This window comes from Mauremys reevesii, unplaced genomic scaffold (genome assembly GCF_016161935.1).
Source record: "Mauremys reevesii isolate NIE-2019 unplaced genomic scaffold, ASM1616193v1 Contig49, whole genome shotgun sequence".
Lineage (NCBI taxonomy): Eukaryota > Metazoa > Chordata > Testudines > Geoemydidae > Mauremys > Mauremys reevesii.
Genome location: NW_024100861.1, coordinates 293,743 through 318,456, shown reverse-complemented (window position 1 = coordinate 318,456; position 24,714 = coordinate 293,743). Strand labels below are relative to the sequence as shown.

Sequence of the window (24,714 nt, the reverse complement as noted above, 5' to 3'; positions counted from 1 at the left end):
TGGGTGTTCTGACACAGGATTCACAGATTAAAAGAAGCCAAGGAGGGAAGGAATAAGAACAGAATGAGTTAACCGAAGAAAGCTCATTCTTTTCTGGCCCCAGTCAAGGACGCTGCACAGCTAAGACTTGGCGGACAGCCTAGACAAAGGGGGGCTTGACTGGGCCCAAAAAAGCTAATGAGAGCTGCAAAACCCTGCCAGGCACTAACGGAATGTGTTAGCTGTCTCTTCTCACAGGTATGGAAGAGCTGCCCAAAGATCCTAGTAGCCCTGGAACCAGGAGTCTTGGAACCAGGAGACTGACTGCTTGGACCCATGATTCTCACTGCAAAAAGACCCCTTCACATCCGAAGAATTTGCCTACTGGTGATTGGCCTATTTCCCTTTTTTAGCTCCATTGTGCTTCTAAATAGTAGGAAAAAAGGACAAGGTGATGTGCTGGCTAACCTCTCCCTTGTCTGCTGCAGCCCCCATTGTGTTATTGGATTTTTTTTTGAAAGAAGCAAAACCACTAGAGGGTGATGTGCTGGTGACCTTTCCCCCGTAGAAGCTGAACCACGACGGTGGTGGGAAAGAAGAAAAAACACTCAGATCACTGACATTGCCAAAGTTCAGAAATTCCTGACTAAAAGGACATTGAGAACTGACCCTGGTGAAGAAACAAAGAATTGTACACTGGCAGGAAGAAATTTGGGACTCCTGCTGAGAAATGTGGTATTAATTGGATTTTGGGGTTTATTTTACAGGCTGCGCCCTGTGTTCTAGAGAAAAAAAATTTTTTTAGCATGTCTTGCCCTCCCTAATTGGATTGTAAATGATATTGCCCTTATTTAGTTTTCTATTGTTGGAACTCCGCTAATTTAAGTACAGGCTGGAGTTGGTGAGTTACATGTTATTTCTGCCATTGGTTTTAGGACCCAGAAGCTACTGGCGGAGATGGTATGGGCTATCACTGAGGCTGGGAAAGCATTGCAGTGGAAGCTAGTCCTGAATAACCAGCTGATGGCCATTCAGAGTGATTTTAAGCACCAGGATGGCCCTCTGCCCTTACAGATACATTAGGAGTACCATCTGATTTGGGGTTGTAGAGACATACCTGGACACTGTCTGGGTGGAAGTGTAAATATTTGCAGTGCTTCTCCCCAGCTTGTGGACCGGTTGGGTTGGGGGGTGAGGGCTCTCACATACTGAATCCTGCCGGGTCCATGGGGAGGATGTATGTGGAATTAATTACCCCCTTATTTTTAACCCCAGCTTTTTTGAGCTTGATTGTTTTTTGTTTTTAGAGTTTGAGAAAACTCAGCCAAAAGTTTGTTGAGTATTCTCAAAGGGGGGAGGAGTTGACGGTGTTATTAGGCATAAATCTAGGTAATTTAGGAGGATGGCTTTGGGCCTATGTAACCCAAAGTACCTTTTGTAAAGTGCTTTTGTTAGCCTTATTAGATTTTGTAATTGTTGTGTTATGTGCTGATTATTGGTAGCTGTAAGATTGCTTGATACTAGATGTAGCCTATATTAAAATAGATAGGCTGGAAGCAGCTGCTGTAATTAAAGTTATATTTTTGAGAATGTAGCCCCACGGTGGGAAAGTACAGATAACTATTCACTGAAGAGACCAGAAGGATGGGGGCTAGTTAAAAAGTACACCCTCCTAGCTAATTGGTTGTGGAACAAGCTAGTGTCCATAGCCGGGACGGTTTAGCAAGAAGAAATAAGGATCGGGCCCAGGCGGGCAGGCAACAGACAGAGAACTTGGAGAGGAAAAAAGGATCAGGCCCAGGCGGGTAGGCAACAGACTAAGAAATTGGAAAGCAGGTTGGAAACTTTTAAGGGTGTAGTGAAAAGCAAGGTAATTAAGCACAAGCATGGGCATTTCAAATATTCAGGAGAATATTTGGAATGCTGATTTGGATTAGTAAGTGGCTGTTGGAAGACAAGCTTGTAATTTTTAAGGAGAGTAAAAAGTTAATTCTGTGGTTGCTAGAGGGAACAGCAGTTGAATTTTGTAAAGATGCTCAAGAGAAAAGTTTTTGGTGTTTTTGAAATGTTTGTAAATAAATTTAGGCAAAGTAATTAGTTTGCAATTGTTTGGTTATAAACAATTTTGTTGCATTAGCTGAAGAATGTATATAGTGCTATGTAATTGAAATTGTATTAGGCTTAAGGGCATATAAGTGGTGATGTTTTTCTTCAGTGTTTGAAAGCAGAAGTTAAAAGTAAAAAACTTTAAGCTGTCAATAGCTTTGAATTTAGAAGCAAGCCAGGATGCAATTGTATTACTGTCAATGATTTAATTGATGAAGTAATTCCCCTGTTTTGCCTGAAATTAATAGGGTATTTGTATATTTTAAGTAATGAAGATTGATGCCAGCTGAATAGCGTTTAATGTACCATGCATTTACTTACAGAGTTAAAATTTGTGTTTTGTGTTTTATGTTTTGTCTTGTGGTGTTTGTTTTCTGGCCAGAATTGTTGTTGTGTTATTTTTAATGGAGATTTAAAATGTGCTTTATGGTGTGTTTTCTCTAGGACCCCCCCCCCCAGTGTCAGTTTGATCACCTGACATTTGAGGGATGATTTGGTAACAGAAATTTGTCACAGGTTGGTGTGCAATAGAGAAGGGGGGAACCCTGCAGAATTTACACCATTTATTTTGTTTTATTTTTGGTATTTATGTTTGTTTTGTTTAATGTTGTATGTTATGAATTGCATGGTTATAGGTGAGCCCTATAGAATAAGGAAATATTATTTGGTTTTGGTTTGGTTTTAATTCTAAGCATGCTGTGTATTTTTGCTGTTTGCCTTTTGTATTTTGCTATTTTGTGTGGCCGCCGTTGCTGTTGCGTGGCACGCACCTTGGCGGGACCCTCCTGGCCCCTTGGGCCACTTATGTTACCTGGAGGAGGGATGTAATAGGTAAGAGCAGGGCACTGCGGAAGATATTGTTACGGTTTAGTTAGGCAGCTGGTGTTTTTATTTGCCTTTTAGCTTTGGCTTGTGTAGATTGTAGTATTGATTTTATAAGTTGGGAATGTATTGCTAATGCCTTCTCTCCTTTTCTTTTTGATTTTGAGAAAAGGGGGGAGATGTGGGAACTTGGCAGATGGGTATGTGAGAAACTGATTTGTTTAGGCTTCAAGGACGGGCTAATTAGGCTGTGAACTGTGTAGTGAGATGCTGGCCTTGGGCTGGTTCTCATCTGCCAGTAGGCAGTAAACAGGATAATAAATCAGAAAGTTGTACAGGATGACAATTACCCTATGAAGTTATAGCTGTGCCTGTGTGTATCTTATTAACCAATTAGCAATTGCTTGATTGCCTGCCATAATTGTATATAAGAGCATGCTGGAGAGAAATAAATGACTTTGCTACCAATCACATTGATTGCTGGGCTCTGTCCAGTGCCCGCCTGAGAGGCATCAATGCAACATCCTGCTTCCCTAACACCTTTAGAATTCTTTGCAAATCCCAACCCCAATGTCTTTTGGGGAAGAGATTTTGTGTCTCACATTAAGGATAGAGGGTGACAGTCCAGACTTAGGGAGCTCGGCTGGATGAGGCTGAGAAGCCAGTGGAAGAGGCTGAAGCCCAAGTAATTTAGAACAAATTAAACCTTCTCATGAATTTATCTATAATCTGTGTCCTTTGAAGAAGCAAGACTAAGGTGCAGTTTATGGGTTGATTTAATGGGAGTGGTTTCTTGTCTGATATTCATGCCAAAAGAATGTAACTGTTCTGGAAAAGGATCATTTTATGGAGTGCAAGGAGGCACCTCTAGACTTTAAGGGATTATGTGCTGGAACATCTACCCTGAAAGGAAAACTTTCCACATGTTCTCTCGGTCACAGCCCTGTTAATGTAGTTCTGTAGCTCAGTTTACAGATACTCTTCTCTCCTGCTCTTCTGGATTTGTGTGTCACTCCACTATTCATTTTCCCCAGTGCTGCTGCTTTCCTGGTTTCCCCACTGAGGGAGAGGGAGCAATACTGGAGAACAGAGTGTCTTTCCCCCTGATATAGTAATCATTGTCTACAAGGAGTTTAGAATTGACTAACAATAGTGTCAGCCTTTACAGTGGAGCTAATCCTATGCCAGCCTGGAAGGAAATTTACTTTACTAAAAAGTAAAAAACCAACAGCTACTGAACATTTTTTGTGCATTTGTATTTATTTTAATTTTTGCAAAGCTCTTGCCATCCCCCAGGGCAGCTGCAGGACAGAGCTCAGTGTCCTTCCGCTCCCTGTTACATCAAAAAGCATAAAAAAATCAATGACTGTACAGTAATCAGCTAGAGGCCCATTCAGTATGATTCATGATTTTCAGTCAGCATTTGATTGGTGAGAGAGTTGTGAAGCAGCAGCTCAGGAAGCATAATGGCAGGTGTCATCATCGAAGTCAGCCAATCCGGTTTCGTCAGCATTTGAGTTATTAATTCATAATTCTTAGTCCTGGGGAGAGATGGCAAACGGTCATGATGGTCCCAGAAACCCACAAGGGATCAGACAAGAGCCCTCCCCCACTCCCTGAAGGAGATTAGTCCCATTCTAGCTCCATACAGCTGTGTGTGGCAGCCAGCATTCCACTTACAGTATTGTGCATTGTACGGCCGTGCCCTTTACAAACTGCTATTGATGGGGCAATGTACATTGGATGGGGAAATGAGGGAGAAGAGAGCAAGGGGAGATCTGGGAGGGCTGGAACTGACCTCTTGGATTTATTAAAGGGAAGGGTTATTTTAGAAATTAAAACTTTCTTTGGGGGATTTGAGCTGCCACTGGTTTATTTGCTGGTTCGCACACTCATCAGATCCCTGTCACTGTGTCAGTATTTACACAGAGAGGGACAGTTTATTCTGCCTGCCATGGGGATGCTGTTTCAATGAGACAGCATTGCACTTCCCAGCATTGCATTCAGTGGAGAGGGTGACAGGAGGGCAGGGGAAGAAGCCATGTGTGTTTGAAGGGGGCAGCCCCGCGATGTTGAGAGTAGCCCTCTGCCCTGCTCCTGATCTGTGGTGCATGAACCTGGTGGTGAAGTGGCTGATGTGAAATCAGGGAAAGTGATTGAGGAGAGGAAGCATGTCACAAAGCCAGTGCTGCTACGCGGCACATTCTTCCCGGTTTGGCTAACGGAAGCCCCAGAGCACCCATGGAATTGGCGCCTGTGCTCCTGAGAGTCAACAAGCACACTGTTCCCCAGTTCTTTTGGGCCCCTATTCTAGGGCCTCCACATCTCTGGTGATTCTCCATCCTTCTCACCTTTCTTCTCCCAGAGCCCTCAGTTCAGGTCTTCTGCGAGAGGGCTCCCCACAATGTTCCACACTTCAGGCTCCTTTGCCTGTGAGTCCTACCGCTGCTAAGCAACATCTCCTGAGAGCCTTGGTCTAGAAACAACCCTCTTCTTCTTGGCGTAGGCTGCCCTGACTGAGCTAGTTTATCTCCTTTACCTAGGGACCTCTGCACACAGCTTCTGTCCAGCAGGGTTTTCCTGCTCTGGCCAGTTCTCTCCAATAGCTGCCATCCACAGCACTATGCTAACAGCTCTTGGAAGTTCTCTGTCTGCACAGGTCTCTTCCCCAACATCTTCCATTACTGCTTTCTCAGATAGAGCTCTCCTAGCAATTCTTAACAGCTCCCTGCTTCTCCAACCTGACTCCTTTCTCAGCTGCTGCCTGAGTCTTTTTAGAGGCCAGGAGCCCTCTATCAGGGCCCACTGGGAGGCACCTAACTTTTTACAGGTGAACTGGACCCATTCCCTATTACATGAATGCAACCATCAAACGGGGAAGTTACCAAGAGACAAGGTGGAATCTCCATCACTTGAAGTCTGTCAATCAAGTCTTCGCATAACATTTGCATGAGCAACTAAGTGACTTAGGAGTCCAAGTCTCAGATTCAAAATTGACGCAGGCACTTAGGAGCCTGAGTCCAGGTGAAAGTCCAGGGATATGAAGTGCCAAAGTGAACCTCACTTTTGAAAACGCAACTTCCAGTCTTAAAACATGTAGGCGGTGGTGAGGACTTTACACAGGATATCTTTCTTTAATGTCAGCAGAGAGTCCTGTGGTACCTTATAGACCAACAGACATATTGGAGCATGAGCTTTCGTGGGTGAATGCCCACTTTGTCAGATGCATGTAGTGGAAATTTCCAGAGGCAGGTGTATATATAGGCAAGCAAGAATCAGGCTGGAGATAAAGAGGTTAGTTCAATCGGGGCGGATGTAGCCCTCTTCTCGCAGTTGAGGTGTGAACACCAAGGGAGGAGAAACTGCTTTTGTAGTTGGCAAGCCATTCACAGTCTTTGTTTAATCCTGAGCTGATGGTGTCAAATTTGCAGATGAACTGAAGCTCAGCAGTTTCTCTTTGAAGTCTGGTCCTTAAGTTTTTTTGCTGCAGGAAGGCTATCTTTAAATCTGCTATTGTGTTCACCCACGAAAGCTCATGCTCCAATACGTCTGTTGGTCTATAAGGTGCCACAGGACTCTTTGCTACTTTTACAGATCCAGACTAACATGGCTACCCCTCTGATACATTCTTTAATGCATGCCCTAGCTTACCTAGAAATCATGGGCTCGTTGCAAGAATGACTGGATGAAATTCCCTTGACTGTGTTATGCAGGAAGTCAGACCAGCTGAATGGAATGGTCCTTTCTGGCCTTAAAATGTATGAACCTATGAATTGTTCTAGTGATGTTCTCTGTTATTAACATGAATTTGAGCCTGGCACTTACCCATCCCCTCTAACTACCAGACAATCAGGAAAATAACCCCTCATAAACGAAAAGGTAAAACTTGGTTTCTGCTCGCTAGTTGTTACTTCTTGGCATGGACTAAAGGCAGCAGCTGAAACAAACAGTTTCATGCCATTCGCAGATGCTGCTCGGTGTGGAACTTTTCTGTGTCAGGGCTGGCGTGCAACAGCAAGAAAGGAAGGCACTTTTTCCCTTTCACTGAGGTTGTACCATGATATATACTAAGGGTGCCTCCTTTAACTCAAATGGCTCCAGTCTCAATTCCCATTATGAGAGCTGCCAAGATAATGCAAGAGATTCTCCAAGAGAAAGAACTTGAGATACTCACCACAGATCATTTCCCCAGTATACCCTTTAGGGGAAAAAAAAACCAAAGAAAGTTATTTGTTTCAATTGACTTCCTGTGTCATTGGAATGAGGCTGGTTAGCTCCTATCCCTGGCAGAAGCAACTGAGGTGCTTGTGTCATGGCAAATTGTCCCAGAGCCCCTACTGACTTCTTTTGTAGCCCAGGGTGCTTGGCACCTTTTGAAATCGAGCCCCAGGAATCTGTACTTGAAACCCACAACTGTGAGACCCCCTAAATGAGTGACAACTTTTCCTCCTGTTGGCCTGAATGCGTAAGGGAAATGGCATAATAAGCTAATCTCAGTCAGTGAGGGCCTCTATTTCTCCAGCACGCAAACTTCTTAGAACCATATGTACACACTGAATCTGAGACTTGGACAAAAGGTGCTTTTAATCCATCTAAACACAATAATAGATGTAAAGAATGTTTTTAATAAGTGAGGAGAACCTTTTATCCTCCTTCCTGCTCATGCGGACAATCCAAACTCAGCTACAGAGAATGCTAAGATACTGTCCCTGAACAGTTCACCTTTGGGCAAAGAGGAAAGCGCAGACATGTCAGATCATATTTCTGAGAGGAAAATCGTCATTATAATAGAGAGTATGTTACTCCTACCATTACTTTCATTGTTACCAGCAGCATTTGTACGGGCCCAGTGCTGCGTCCCTTTGGGCAAGGGACAGAGACACGGAGAACGGCAGCTATAGATTGATCTTGACCACCGGGTTATAAAGCAACACCTGAAACTCTAGATTTTGAACCATTGGTGTGACACTCTCTATACCTTGGCGGAGTATCCTGTAACCCCCATATTCCTCAGTTTTATATAAGTCTGATCTTGCATATAAAGCATGTGTGGTTCGGTATCAGGAGAAAGGATATGATCTGCTGAAAGACATTGTTCTATCTAAGAATTGTGCTGTATGTTTTCACTAAAATATGCTGTGGGTTTGGGAGGCGCCCAGATACTAGCTACACAGAGACAATGACAAGGGAGGTAACCAACGCCGGGGTGGGTGCTGTTGAACAGACATCACCAGCCATTGTCCAGCAAGGGAGCTACAATGCAATGACTCACCTGCATGAGGCCACACCAAGGGAATTGCTCAACCTTGCCTGGGGACTCATGACACAGGAGCCCAGTGCCTGGCCTTTCTCCTGCCCCCACCTATGCTGCAAGCAACAAAGACACTCGCAGAAGACTGGTATCAAAGCAGCAGCCATGTTAGTCTGTATCTGCAAAAAGAACAGGAGGACTTGTGGCACCTTTGAGACTAACAAATTTATTTGAGCATAAGCTTTCGTGGGCTACAGCTCACTTCTTCGAATGCACAGAATGGAACATATATTGAGGAGATATATAGACACATAGAGAGAGCATAAAAAGTTGGGAGTTGTCTTACCAACTCTGAGAGGCCAATTAAGTAAGAGAAAAAAACTTTTGAAGTGATAATCAAGATACTCCAGTACAGACAGTTTGATAACAAGTGTGAGAATACTTGTAAGTTGAACATACCTCACCAGCCATTGTCCAGCAAGGCTGGTGATTTACTTGTAAGTATTCTCACACTTGTTATCAAACTGTCTGTACTGGGGTATCTTGATTATCACTTCAAAAGTTTTTTCTCTTACTTAATTGGCCTCTCAGAGTTGGTAAGACAACTCCCACCTTTTTATGCTCTCTATATGTGTCTATATATCTCCTCAATATATGTTCCACTCTGTGCATTCGAAGAAGTGGGCTGTAGCCCACGAAAGCTTATGCTCAAATAAATTTGTTAGTCTCAAAGGTGCCACAAGTCCTCCTGTTCTTTTCACAGAAGACTAAAGACTCCAGCAGAGGAGACTGGCCCAGGTGAAATCCGTACAGTGTACATAAAGGACTGCAATATCCACTGGGGTGAGAAAAGCTGCTTAATCTAGATGTTAGCCAGGCTAATAGGGTTGAGAGCTTAGACTGCAGATTTGCAAAGTGGATGTATATCCACTTTCCATTGATGAAGTGGTGTACCAATTAATAAATTTGCACTGCTCATCTTGAGCAGTGCAAGATAGTATATTCCTGAGGTACAGTGCTGGGAGCTGAGGGGATTTGGCTGGTGCCTTTCTCTGTGTGATTCATGAATGGCTCTGGAAGCATTCATGCAATCTAGCCAGGTGTGGGGCTCCACATGTGGTTGTGCTGAGTAATAACAGCAACTGGAGGGGTTTGCTGCTGGTTACTAGCAAGGCATTGTGAGAGACAGCCCAGGCTGGAGGGGGTTGAGGGGGCACAGCGGTCCCACAGTTGCAGGCTGCACCCTGGGGATTCTGTAACAATGAGAACCATATTGTTGGTCTGATTTACCATCATGCGAGAAGCTAGGACTGCCAGTTGCTACCCGTTAAGGGAATGGGCTTCCATCACTTAACCTGGCCTCTGTTAAAATTATCAGGGTAACGTAGCAGGCTCGTAAAGCAAAGTGAATTTGAGTACTCACAGGCACAGCCCCACTGATGCTGCGAACCACTGCTCTAACTCCAGTGGAGCTACATCATTTTATTCTGGTACATCTCCAATACAGAGATGTGGATTTACACCCATTTGGAATATGGCGCATTGACTCCCCTGGAGTTGTATAGATCATTTCCACCAACCAGGAATCTAGCATCACTCACTTTATTGGAGCTAAGACTGATTTCCATCAGTTAGGCATTTGGCCCCATTAATTTTCATTGAGCTATAGATGACTGACACCTGAATTGTTGATCTGTCCCCACTTCTTTTATTGGGGCAACACCAATTTACATCATCTGGGAATCTGCTCCCTTGTATACATGAGGTCACGTATGCGATTGCCTTTGGGGACACTATTATCCCCAGTCTCAGGTATGCAGATTCACAGGATTTCCAATGAATCACAGATCACAATATGTATGACTCCATCTGGGACTTGGTCATAATGAAGAGAGACCACAGAAATGCAATAATTGCCTAATTGTAGAATGGGAGAATTGAAATTGCGAAGAACACTTGAATTAACTCTTAGACACCCCTGTGGGACTTGGAAGCCCATAGCTTTGTGTTTTTCCCTCACTCTTTCCACGTGTGTCTAGGCTATTCCAGCTAAACAATGGGCTCAGGGTTCAGACTTGCTAAGAGGTACTGAGATAATATAAAACAGCTGGACAGCGAAATAATTTTCAGTACTCACCCTAAGAAGACCTCCAACTGGACGCACAGCACCCTGTAAGGACATAGACCAGGATCAAAAAACTCTCCCTTCTCCAATATAATTTCAATGATGTTGATTCCTCACAATGGCAATAGCGTTATCAGCCAGTTCTACACTAGCAGCGCTTTGACAAATTTGACAAAACACAAAGAACGTACCCAAGGTGAGATTTCTAAAGATAGAATCATAGAATCTCAGGGTTGGAAGGGACCTCAGGAGGTCATCTAGTCCAACCCCCTGCTCAAAGCAGGACCAAACCCAACTAAATCATCCCAGCCAGGGCTTTGTCAAGCCTGACCTTAAAAACCTCTAAGGAAGGAGATTCCACCACCTCCCTAGATAACCCATTCCAGTTCTTCACCACCCTACTAGTGAAAAAGTTTTTCCTAATATCCAACCTAAACCTCCCCCTCTGCAACTTGAGACCATTACTCCTTGTTCTGTCATCTTCTACCACTGAGAACAGTCTAGATCCATCCTCTTTGGAACCCCCTTTCAGGTAGTTGAAAGCAGCTATCAAATCCCCCCTCATTCTTCTCTTCTGCAGGCTAAACAATCCCAGTTCCCTCAGCCTCTCCTCGTAAGTCATGTGCTCCAGCCCCCTAATCATTTTTGTTGCCCTCCGCTGTACTCTCTCCAATTTATCCACATCCTTCTTGTAGTGTGGGGCCCAAAACTGGACACAGTACTCCAAATGAGGCCTTACCAGTGCCAAGTAGAGGGGAATGATCACATCCCTCGATCTGCTGGAAATGCCCCTACTTATACAACCCAAAATGCCATTAGCCTTCTTGGCAACAAGGGCACACTGTTGACTCATATTCAGCTTTTCGTCCACCGTAACCCCTAGGTCCTTTTCTGCAGAACTGCTGCCCAGCCATTCGGTCCCTAGTCTGTAGCAGTGCATGGGATTCTTCCATCCTAAGTGCAGGACTCTGAACTTGTCCTTGTTGAACCTCATCATATTTCTTTTGGCCCAATCCTCTAATTTGTCTAGGTCCCTCTGTATCCTATCCCTACCCTCCAGCGTATCAACCACTCCTCCCAGTTTAGTGTCATCTGCAAACTTGCTAAGGGTGCAGTCCACACCATCCTCTAGATCGTTAATGAAGATATTGAATAAAACCGGCCCCAGCACCGACCCTTAGGGCACTCCACTTGATACCGGCTGCCAACTAGACATGGAACCATTGATCACTACTCGTTGAGCCCGACCATCTAGCCAGTTTTCTATCCACCTTACTGTCCATTCATCCAGCCCATACTTCTTTAACTTGCTGGCAAGAATACTGTGGGAGACTGTATCAAAAGCTTTGCTAAAGTCCAGAAATAGCACATCCACTGCTTTCCCCTCATCCACAGAGCCGGTTATCTAATCATAGAAGGCAATTAGATTAGTCAGGCATGATAATTAGATAGCTACAACACTCGTCCCAAGGTTTAAAAATCTGAAGTGCTTTCCAAAATCTGAGAGGGATGAGATGTGGGAATATGTCGTCAGAAGTCTTTAAAGAGCAACACTACGATGCGGAAACTACGGAATGCGAACCGCCCAAAAAGAAAATCAACCTTCTGTTGGTAACATCTGCCCCAGATGATGAAAATGAACGTGCATCAGTCCGCACTGCTTTGGATCATTATCAAGCAGAACCAGTCATCAGCATGGAAGCATGTCCTCTGGAATGATTGTATAAAACAGCGGGACAGCAAAGTAATGTTGAGTACTCACCCCAAGAGCTTCTCCAACTGGACTCACAACATCCTGTAAGGACAAAGACCAGGATCAAAAAACTCTCCCTTCTCCAATACCATTTCAAGGTTGTTGATTACTCACAATGGCAATAGCGTTACCAGCCAGTTCTACACTAGAAGCGCTTTGTTAGTACAGTTCTACCAGTATACTAGTGTGCTTTTGCTGGTATAGCATATTCTCCTCTGAAATTACACCATATCTACATTACAGAGCATATGCCTGCACAGCCCCTAGAGTACAGGCTGCATATGCTGACCTGTTCCGACATCATAACACCACCTCCCCGCTTGACGTTCAGTAAGCTGAGAGACTCACTCTTGTGTCAGTATAGTTGCCTCCATGCTGGAGATTTTTCAGCATAGTGTTTTTCACACGGCTAGCTGATATAGTGATGTTGGCAGAACATTGCAGTGTACACCAGGCCCAGCAATACCAGCAAAAGCACAGTTTTGCTGGGTATAACTGCAGTTACAGTAGTCATGCCTGACCCACCTGATTGCCTTCTATGATGATAACTGGCTCTGTGGATATGGGGAAAGTAGTGGACATCATATATCTTGATTTTAGCAAAGCTTTTGTTATGGTGTCCCACAGTATTCTTTCCAACAAGTTAAAAAAAGTATGGATTGGATGAATGGACTGTAAGGTGAATAGAAAGCTGGCTAGGATGTCAGGCTCAAGGGCTCGATGTCTAGCTGGCAGCTGGTATTAAGCGGAGTGCCCAAGGGTCGGTCCTGGGGCCGGCTTTGTTTGTTATTAATGATCTGGATGGTGGGATGGATTGCACCCTCAGCAAGTTCGCAGATGACACTAAGCTGGGGGGAGAGATCGATATGCTGGCGGGTAGGGATAGGGTCCAAAGTGACCTACACAAATTGGAGGATTGTGCCAAAAGAAATCTGATGAGGTTCAACAAGGATAAGCGCAGAGTCCTGCACTTAGGACAGAAGAATCCCATGGACTGCTAGAGGCTGGGGACCGTCTGGCTAAGCAGCAGGTCTGGAGAAAAAGACCTTGGGATTACAGTGGATGAGAAGCTGGATATGAGTCAGCAGTGTGTCCTTGTTGCCAAGAAGACTAACGGCATATTGGTCTGCATTAGTAGGAACATTGCCAGCAGATCAAGGGAAGCGATTATTCCCCTCTGTTCGGCACTGGTGAGGCCACATCTGGAGTATTGCGTCCAGTTTTGGGCCCCCCCACCACAGAAAAGATGTAGACGAATTGCCCTCCACTGGACTCTCTCCAACAAAAATGATTAGGGGGCTGGGGCACATGACTTACGAGGAGAGGCTGAGGGAACTGGACTTGTTTAATCTGCAGAAGAGAAGGGTGAGGGGGGATTTGATAGCAGCCTTCAACTACCTGAAGGGACATTCCAAAGAGGATGGAGCTTTGGCTGTTCTCAGTGGTGGCAGGTGACAGAACAAGGAGGAATGGTCTTAAGTTGCAGTAGGGGAGGTCTAGGTTGGATATTAGGAAACACTATTTCACTAGGGGGGTGGTGAAGAACTGGAATGGGTTACCTACGGAGGTGGTGGAATCTCCATCCTTAGAGGTTTTAAGGCCCGGCTTGACAAAGCCCTGGCTGGGTTGATTTAGTTGGAGTTGGTCCTGCTTTGAGTAGACGGTTGGACTAGATGACCACCTGAGGTCTCTTCCAACCCTAATCTTCTATGATTCTATGACTTTTTGCCAGTGCAGCTACGTCAATAAGGAATCAAACCTCTTCGTACCCCATACAGATCGAGCTATGCCAGCAGAAATCTGTACTGTGGACTTGGCCCCAGACAGCTCTGCGATGGGAAACAGTCCCCCTATCCATGCTTCTCAGGGGTGAAATTAACTTCCAGCGTCTGGAATATGGGAGCTTCCTTTCATGACTCTGCTCCTCAAGATACGGATTAGAGATGATCAACATTTTTCGTAATGAATTTTTGCAAGCAAATTGTCAAAAAAAATTTGACAAAATCAGAAATGAAAAAGTTTTGCATTTTTTCATTTTCTTTCTCCTCTTTCTTCTTTTATGGAGCTGTTTGAAAAATTGTGTTTGTTGCAAATTTCAAAGAAAAATAGAATTTGAATTCTATTTGCAAACAAGAATCTGGGGAACCAACAAAATTAAAAATATTTTTGGTTTTATTTTTCATAATTTTCATTGGAAAAAAATCTTTCTTGAGTGGCAACAGCTAATTTAGACCGTATTGTTTTATATTCTAGTTGGGATTATTTTTTCCAATGTGCATTACTTTGCATTTATCAACATTGAATTTCATCTGCCATTTTGTTGCCCAGTCACCTAGTTTTTGTGAGATCCCTTTGTCACTCTTCACAGTCTGCTTTGGACTTAAATATCTTGGGTAGTTTTGTATCATCTGCAGATTTTGCCACCTCACTGTTTATCCCTTTTTCCAGATTGTTTATGAATATGTTGAGTAGTACTGGTCCCAGTACAGACTCCTGCAGGGCACCACTATTTACATCTCTCCATTCTGAAAACTGACCATTTATTCCTACCCTTTGTTTCCTAACTTTTAACCAGTTACTGATCCATGAGAGAAACTTCCCTCTTATACCATGACAGCTTACTTTGCTTAAGAACCTTTGATGAGGGACCTTGTCAAAGGCTTTCTGGAAATCTAAGTACACTATATCCACTGGATCCCCCTTGCCCACATGCTTGTTGACCCCTCAGAGAATTCTAATAGATGGGTAAGGCATGATTTCTCTTTACAAAAACCATATTGACTCTTCTCTAACAAATTGTGTTCATCTAAGTGTCTGGTAATTCTGTTCTTTATTATAGTTTCAACCAGCTTGCCTGGCACTGAAGTTAGGTTTACCGGCCTGTAATTACGAGCTCACCTTTTGAGTCATTTTTTTTTTAAAATTGTGTCACATTAGCTATCCTCCAGTCATCTGGTACAGAAAGTGATTTAAATGATAGGTTACATATCACAGTTAGTAGTTCTGCAATTTCACATTTGAGTTCCCAGAGAACACTTATTACTGTTTAATTTATCAGTTTGTTCCAAAATCTCCTCTAATGACACCTCAATCTGGGACAGTTCCTCAGATTTGTCACCTAAAAAGAATGGCTCAGGTTTGGGAATCTCCTTCACATCCTCAGCCATGAAGACAGATGCAAAGAATTCATTTAGTTTCTCCGCAATGGCCTTATCATCCTTGAGTGCTCCTTTAGCATCTCGGTCGTCCAGTGGCCCCAATGGTTGTTTAGCAGGCTTCCTGCTTCTGATCTACTTCAAAAAATTTTTGCTCTTACTTTTTGAGTCTTTCGCTAGCTGTTCTTCAAATTCTTTTTTGTCCTTCCTAATTATATTTTTATACTTCACTTGCCAGAGTTTATTCTCCTTCCTATATTCCTCAGTAGGATTTAACTTCCACTTTTTAAAGGATGCCTTTTGCCTCTCAGTGCTTCTTTTACTTAGTTGTTTAGCCACGGTGGCACTTTTATGGTTCTCTAACTATGTGTTTTAATTTGGGGTGTACATTTAAGTTGAGCTTCTATTATAGTGTTTTTAAAAAGTTTCCCTGCAACCTGAAGGGATTTCATATTTGGCACTGTACCTCTTAATTTCTGTTTAACTAACTTCCTCTTTCTTTGTGGTGTTCCCCTTTCTGAAATTAAATGCTACCATGCTGGGTTGCTGTGTTTTTTTCCCCAACACAGGAATGTTAAATTTAATTATATTATGGTCACAATTACCAAGCAGTCCAGCTATATTCACCCCTTGGACTAGATCCTGTGCTCCACTTAGGACTAAATCAAAGACTGCCTCTCGTCTTGGGGGTTCCAGGACTAGCTTCTCCAAGATGTAGTCATTTAAGGTGTCAAGAAACGTGATATCTGCGTCCCGTCCTAAGATGACATGTACCCAGTCAATATGGGGATAGTTGAAATCCCCCGTTATTATCTGAGTTGTTTTTTTTATACAACTCTCTAAGCTCTCTGAGCATTTCAGTCACTATCTCTATCTTGGTCAGGTGGTTGGTTGTATATGGAATTACTATCCATAGCGATTCTGTGGTACAGTTTGGTTCATTTAAGATTTTTACTTCATTTGACTCTGTTTTTTCACATCTAATGCCACTCCCACACCAGCACGACCTGTACTATCCTTCTGATATAAAGAAATAGTATTTTTCACTTCACTTCATACAAGTACTGTAATTCAGTCTCTTTTGTGTGAAAGTGCAACTTTCAAATGTAGATTTTATTTTAAAATAACTGCACTCAAAACCAGAACCATGTAAAACTTTAGAGCCTACAATTCTACTCAATCCTGCTTCTTGTTCAGCCAATCGCTAAGACAAACAAGTTTGTTTTCATTTACGGGAGATACTGCTACCTGCTTCTTATTTACACCTGAAAGTGAGAAGAGGCGTTCGCATGGCACTTTTGTAGCCAGCATTACAAGGTATTTACATGCCAGATATGCTAAACATTCATATGCCCCTTCATGCTTCAGCCACCATTCCAGAGGAAATGCTTCCATGCTCGTGACACTTGTTAAAAAAAAAAAGTGTTAATTAAATTTGTGACTGAACTCCTTGTGGGAGATTGTATGTCTCCTGCTCTGTGTTCTACCCACATTCTACCATATATTTCATGTTATAGCAGTTTCGAATCAGGACCCAGCACATACTGTTGGTTTTAAGAACACTGTCACTGCAGATTTTACAAAACACAAAAGATACCAATGTGAGATTTCTAAAGATAGCACTCAACCCTCAATCCAAGGCTTAAGAATCTGAAGTGTTTTCCAAAATCTAAGAGAGACATGGTGTGGAACATTTTGTCAGAAGTCTTAAAAGAGCAACATTCAGATGTGGAAACTACAAAACCCGAACCACCCAAAGAGAAAATCAACCTTCTGTTGGTAGCATCTGAGTCAGGTGATGAAAATGAACGTGTATCAGTCCACACATTGCTTTGGATCATTGTCGAGCAGAAGCAGTCATCAGCATGGGAAGCATGTCCTCTGGAATGATTATATTAAACAGTTGGATAGCAAACTAAGTTTGAATACTCACCCTTACAAGACCTCCAACTGGACGTGCAACCGCCTGTAAAGAAATAGGACAGGATCGAGAAACTCCTTCTCCAATGCCATTTCAAGGTTGTTGATTCCTCACAATGGCAATAGGCCAAGGCCTTTAAATCTTGAGAAGCCACACCTCTTCCGGATAAGGCCACACTCCCCTCAGGACTCCGGCTGTACTGGTAAGTCCTGTAAGTTACTTTCACCCCTGTTTACACTCATTCGGAATCTGGCCCGTTGACTCCGGTGAAGCTATAGATCATTTATATCAGCTGGAGATCTGTAATTCTTATGTGCACTCGTTGGAATAGGAAGCCCATTGCTTTGTGTTTTACCTCACTCTTTCCAACTGGCTATTCCAGTTGACCACTGGGCTTAGGGTTCAGGCTTGCTAAGAGATACTGTGATAATATAGAAGAGCTGGACAGCAAAGTAATTTTGAGTACTCACATCAACAAGACCTCCAACCGGACGTGCAACCGCCTGTAAAGAAATAGGGCAGGATCAAGAAACTCCTTCTCCAATGCCATTTCCATGTTGTTGATTCCTCACAATGGCAATAGCGTTTCCAGCCATTTCTACACTAGAAGCGCTTTCTCAGTACAGTTCTACCAGTATACTAGTGTGCTTTTGCTGGTATAGCCTATTCTCCTCTGAAAGGGAAATGAGGCCATGTCTATACTATGGAACCTATGACTGCATTGGCCCTAGGGTAGATGATGCATATGCTGACATAAACTTTATTGCACCCCATCCAATAAGGGGGGAGGGATAGCTCAGTGGTTTGAGCATTGGTCTGCTAAACCCAGGGTTGTGAGCTCAATCCTTGAGGAGGCCACTTAGGAGCTGGGGCAAATGGGTCCTGCCTAGTGAAGGCAGGGGGCTGGACTCCATGACCCTTCAAGGTCCTTTCCAGTTCTAGGAGATTGGTATATCTCCAGTTATTACCTATCCAGATAGAGCTATGCCAGCAGAAGTCTGTATTGTAGACATGGCCCCAGAGAGTTCTGTGAAAGGAAAGAGCCCCCCTATCCTTGCTTCACAGGAGTGAGTTTAACCTCCAGAATATGGGAGCTTCCTTTTGTGACTCTGATCCCTCAAGATAAGAATTAGAGATAATCATACCTGGGTGTATGACGACCTATTTATAAAGTAGCACCTGAAACTCCAGATTCTGAAATATGGGAGTCCTTTTCTTGGTGTGATTTTCCATTATGAGAGACAATAGGACTGCCAAGGGTCTCTCACTTAGTAGAATTGGAAGCCCTACCCATTAAGAGAATTGGCTTCTGGGATTTAACCTGGCCTTTTTCTGTGGAAAGTGTCAGGGCAGTGTAACAGACGGGTTCAGCAAAGTGAATTTCCAGTCCTCACAGGCACAGCACCAATGGCGCTTCTAGCCACTGTCCTGCCTCCAATGGATGTGCCTCAGTTTAGCCTGGAGCATTAACTCCAAAACAGCAATGCTGATTTACACCCAGAGGTGAAAGTAAGCCGGTCCGGTACGGCATACCGGCAAGAGCCAGTACACCATGCTGGATTGCACTGGCTTCCACGGCGGGGATTGAAAGGGCTCTGAGCTGCCCGCGGCTGCGGGCGGCCCAGAGACCTTTGAATCCCGGCTGCAGCTCTCGTGGCCGGGCTGGGGCTGAGATTTAAAGGCTCAGAGCTCCCCGCCGCTGCGGGCAGCCCAGAGCCCTTTGAATCCCAGCCACGGCTCTGGCAGTTGGGCTGGGGCCAGGATTTAAAGGGCTCGGGGCTCCCCTCAGCAGCAGGAGCTCTGGGCCCTTTAAATCCCTGCCCCAGCCCCACAAAGCTTTAATTTGCCCCTGAGCCCCGGGGGGCTCCCAGCCACCTCTTCAGCTGGGATCCCCTGGTTGATTTAAAAGTTCTGGGTCTCCCAGCCACAGCTGGTGCCCCAGGGCCTTTAAATCTTGAGAAGCCACACCCCTTCTGGATGAGGCCACGCCCCCCTCAGGACTCCGGCCGTACTGGTAAATCCTGTAAGTTACTTTCACCCCTGTTTACACTCATTTGGAATCTGGCCCGTTGACTCCGGTGATGCTATAGATCATTTATACCAGCTGGAGATCTGTAATTCTTATGTGCACTTGTTGGAATAGGAAGCCCATTGCTTTGTGTTTTACCTCACTCTTTCCATGTGTGTCTAGGCTATTCCAGTTGACCACTGGGCTCAGGGTTCAGGCTTGCTAAGAGATACTGTGATAATATAGAACAGCTGGACAGCAAAGTAATTTTGAGTACTCACGTCAACAAGACCTCCAACCGGACGTGCAACCGCCTGTAAAGAAATAGGGCAAGATCAAGAAACTCCTTCTCCAGTACCATTTCCAAGTTGTTGATTCCTCACAATGGCAATAGCGTTTCCAGCCATGTCTACACTAGAAGCGCTTTCTCAGTACAGTTCTACCAGTATACTAATGTGCTTTTGCTGATATAGCCTATTCTCCTCTGAAAGGGAAATGAGGCCATGTCTATGCTACAGAGCCTATGCCTGCATAGGTCCTAGAGTACAGGCTGCATATGCTGACATAAGGACTTGTTCTGACCTAATAACACCACCTCCCTGCTTGACATTCAGTAAGATGAGAGACTCACCCTTGAGTTGATATATTTATCTCTATGCTAGAGATTTTTCAGCAGAGCTGTTTTCCAGAAGGAGCTGATTTTTTTTCACACTGCTAGCGAATATAGCGATGCTGGCAGAAGTTTTTAGTGCAAGGCAGGCCCAGCAATACCAGCAAAAGCACAGTTTTGCTAGTTCTAACTGCAGCTCCAGTAAGGAGAGGCTTTTGCCAGCACAGCCGTGTCAGTCAGGAATCAAACCTCTTCATTCCCCACACTATAGATCTGTGCCAGCAGAAGTCTGTATTTCAGGCATGGCCTCAGACAGTTGTGGGATAGGAGACATCTTCCCTACCCTTCCTTCTCAGTAGTCAGATTGACCTCCAGAATTTGGGAACTCCCTTTCTTGAATCTGACTTTTCAAGATAAGAATTAGAGCTGGTTCCATTTTTTCAAAATGAATATTTGTAATAAAATTGTCAATTTTTTCCCAGAGAACATTCATTGTTTGATAGAATAAAAAATGAAAAAGTTTGACATTTTTCCATTTACTTCCCTCCTTCTTTCTTCTTTACTGGAGCTGCTTGAAAAATTATAGTATCTTTTTGGACTATTTTAATGAAAAATTACATTTCAACTCTATTTCCAAAAATGGATTTTGAGAATCAAAGGACACAACTCAGAACTTTTTTGGTTTAGTTTTCATTATTTTCATTGAAAAATCAGAAAAAAGTGCTTGAGCTCCAAAGAATGAGAACTCTTGAATTGCTGACCACTGCTGCACTTGTTTGTCTAAATGAGTAATGGATATGGGAGAGTAAGAGATATCAAAGCACAATAATAGATCTAAAGAACATTCTTAATGCGTGACAAAAACTCTTTAACCTCCTCTCCCCACTAGTGCTATTCCAGGTATGTCTATACTTAAAACACTGCATCAGCATAGAGCAGGGCTACAGGTGTGCGCCACTGCAGCACTTCAGTGTAGAAGCTCGGTACAGTGATGGGAGGGGTTCTCCCATCTCTGTAGGTAATCCACCTTCCCTGGAGGCGGTAGCTAGGTCTAGGGAAGAATTCTTCTGTAAACCTAGCACCGTCTACACAGAGAGGTCAGGATAACTGCTTACATGTAGCTTTGCTGATATGAATTTTAAGTGTAGATGGGGCCTCGGAGAATTCAAACTCATCTACAGGGAATGCTAAGAGACCATACAGGAACAATTCACCTTTGGCAGAAAGGAAAGTGGAAACATTTAAGTTCATATTTCACAGTGAAAATCTTCATTATAATAGAAAGTATTATTGCTAGTAGTATTTTCATTTTTAGCAGTCGTGCTTCTACGGGCAAAGCACTGCTTCCCTTTCGTAAAGGATGGAGACACGGAGAAAGGCAGCCATGATCTGAAGCTTAATTTTGGTTTCCATACGTTTCTTCCAGTTATGAAGTCCACAATGAGGCTGGGGAGGTTTAGCAACTCTATTGATACCATGAGTTGCATCTGACATTACAAGCCTGATTGCCTAAACCCAACACCAGGATTGTCCAAGAGATCAGTGGGCATTCTCAATAAGAAAAGTCAGAGTTCATTTAACTCCCCTTGTAATATGGCTATATGCTATTCCTAGTGTTTCTGAACATGGCTTTTATGGTTTGTAAGGGGGCTGTAATCATAGCTGGGCATATGACCACCTATTTATAAAGTAGCACCTGAAACTCCAGATTCTGAAATACAGGACAGCTGGACAGCAAAGTAATTTTGAGTACTCACGTCAACAAGACCTCCAACCGGACGTGCAACCGCCTGTACAGAAATAGGGCAAGATCAAGAAACTCCCTTCTCCAATACCATCTCCAAGTTGTTGATTCCAACGACGTTTAGGTTGGAATAGCTACTTCTTTCAGGAGTGTGGATTTTTCACGCTCATGAGAGAGGTAGTTATATCAATGTGAGTTTTCAGTAGAGAAAGTGTCTCAGACAATTCAAGCTCAGCCACAGGGAATGCTATGAGATCACCAAAGAACAATTCACCATTGGGCAGAAAGAAAAAGGAGACACTTAAGTTAATGTTTCACAGAGAAAAATATCGTTCTGATACAAAGTATTAATTCTAGTAGTACTTTAACTTTTACCAGCAGAGCTTCTACTGGCAAAGAACTGATTCCCTTTCAGTAAAGAATGGAGTTAGGGGGAAGGGCAGCCATGATTTGGAGCTTAATGTTGGTTTCCGTTTGTTAACTCCGATTACGAAGTATTGAGTCTGAGCTCCATTGATACCATGGGTCTTATATGATGTTACAAACCTGATTGCTCAAACTCAATCCCTAGATTGTTAAAGAAACCAATCTCCTTTATCAATGAGGAAAGCTTAGAGTTGATTTAGCTCCCTGTGTAATATGGCAATATGCTGTCCCTAGAGTTTCTTAACATAACCTTTATGGTGTGAAAGGGGTCTGTAATCATAGCTGGTCCTATTACCACCAATTTATAAAGCAGCACCTGAAACTCCAGATTCTGAACATGATGGGAAACCAGACCAATAAGAGAGAGACTAGGATCGCCAGGAATCTCTCAGTTAATAGAATTGCTAACCCTAACCATTAACGGAATGGGCTTCTGCCATTTAATCTGGCCTCTGACTGTTAAAAGTATCAGGATAATATAACAGACTCTGTTAGCAAAGTGAATTTGCAGTACTCACGGGCACAGCACCACTGACGCTGCTAACCACTGTCCTGCCTCCAATGGAGCTACCTCGGTTTAGCCTGGAGCATTAACTCCAATACAGGAATGCTGATTTACACCCATTTGGAATCTGGCCCGTTGACTCCAGTGAAGCTATGGATAATTTACTCCAGAAGGGGATCTGGCCCCTCTGACTTTACTGGAGCAATGGTTGATTTATACCCATTGATCTGTCTCCACTTACATTGATAGAACAACACTAATTTACCCCATCTTGGGATCTGCTCTCTTGTATAGATGAGGCCATGTGTGTGATTGCCCATGGTGATACTATTATCCCCAGTCTCGCAGATGCAGAATGACAGGATTCCCAGTGTATCACAGCTCACAGTATGTATGACTCCACCTGGGAAGTGATTATAATGAACAGAGCCCACAGGAACCCACTATCATGGGAGAATTGAAATTGCAAAGAACACTTGGATTAACACTTACATGCCCCCATTGGACTTGGAAGCCCATTGCTTTGTGTTTTGTGCCAGTCTTTGAACGTGTGTCCAGGATACTCCAATTTTCCATAGGTCTCAGGGTTCGGGCTTGCTAAGAGGTACTGAGATAATATAAAACAGCCTGACAATAAAGTAAATCTACAGTACTCACCTCAACAGCTCCTTGAACTGGACTCACGACTCCCTGTAAGGAGATAGTTAGGAGTTACTTCACTCTCCTCTTTCTCCAATATCATTTCAATAGCTGATTCCTCACAATGACAATAGCTTTCCCAGGTCATTTCTACAGTAGGAGCTCTTTGCCTGTATAGCTATATTAGTGGGCTTTTGCAAGTATCGCATATCCATCCCCCAACCCCAAAGCAAAATATGGCCATGTCTGCATTACACTGCATTGTCCCTGTGGAACATGCAGTGCATGCCAACCGAAGGTCCTTTTCTGCCAATATAGGCCCTCCACCTCCCCGATGGACGTTCAGCATGCTGACAGAATCACCCTTCTAGTCATGTGCCCCAGCCCTCTGATCATTTTTGTAGCTCTTTTCGTCGCCATTTTTGTTGTCAACGCAGGACTCCAGTATGGCATACCCCATACTGATAGAGCTATGCCAGAGAAGTTTGTATTTCAGTCATAGCAACAGACAGCTCTGTGATGAGAAATAGCCACCCTACCCTTGCTTCTTAGGGGTCAGATTAACCTCCATAATCTGGAATTTTGGGACTTCCTTTCTTGAGTCTGACTGCTCAAGATAAAAATTTAGAAGTGATTCAAATTTTTGAAATGAATTTTTGTAAAAATATTGTCAATGTGTTTCCGGAAAAAAGTTTTTTTGTTTGTTTGTTTGTTTGTTTGTTTGTTTGTCTTACAAAATGAGAAATGAAAAAAATTCGTGTTTTTTTTTTCATTTATTTCTGCTTCCACCCCCTTTTTTCCTATCTGGAGCTGTTTGAAAAATTATAAGTGTTTTGGGGACATTTAAAAGAAAAATCGCATTTCAACTCTATTTGCAAAAATGGGTCTGAGGAATCAAATGACAAAGCTCAAAACTTTTTTTTTCTCTTTAGGGTTCATTATTTTCATAGAAAAATCGGGGAAAAGGAAGTAAATTTTTTTATGTAATTTTTCATTTTGAAAAAAATCACTTTTGGTTACAAAGAAAAAAATGTAGATTGACAAATTTGAACTAGTTCTACCTTTTTCTTCTTTCAATAATGACTGAGCATCCTCTGTGTCGTTTTCAAAAATTATTGAACAGGGAAGGGGGAGCCCATTGCATAGCTGGGTATGTTCAGCACATTTCGGAATCAAGCCCAAGCTGGCTCTGCTTGAGTCACCAATCAATGAGCCCCTACTTCACTTTTTGGTCTCACTGTGGAAGGCAGAGTGAGCTGTTGACAATGAGTGAGAGCCTCTCTCTGTCTTCTGCACAGAAACCACTTCCAACCTACATGTACACATCAAGTCTGAAATTTGGATCAAAAGAAGCTTTTGAGATATCTGAGTACAACAGCACATCTAAACAGTTTTCTTAATAAGTGATGGAAAACCCTTTAGCCTCCTCCCCCGACTGCTGTTACTCAGGATCTGTCTACACTTAAAATGCTACAGAAGCAGAGTGCAGCTCTAGAGTGCAGCACTGAGGCACTTCAGTGTAGCCACTCCGCCTTCCCGAGAGGCGGTAGCTAAAATTCTTCCATTGACCGAGTATTATCTACACCGGGGGTTTAGTTGGAATAGATGCTTCTTTCAAGAGTGTTCATTTTTCACCCCCATGAGAGACATAGCTTTGGCAATGTGAGTTT

The 24,714-nt window shown here is 43.4% G+C and overlaps 1 long non-coding RNA gene across 1 annotated transcript; it reads right to left on the bottom strand.

Annotated features, from left to right (window-relative positions):
- Positions 1-4,294: 4,294 nt before the first annotated feature.
- Positions 4,295-10,323, bottom strand: LOC120394296. The gene is made up of 3 exons (XR_005592252.1): positions 10,296-10,323; positions 7,082-7,105; positions 4,295-4,448 (listed from the first exon to the last, which is right to left on the bottom strand). It is a non-coding gene; the product is annotated as an uncharacterized LOC120394296 (long non-coding RNA).
- Positions 10,324-24,714: the final 14,391 nt, after the last annotated feature.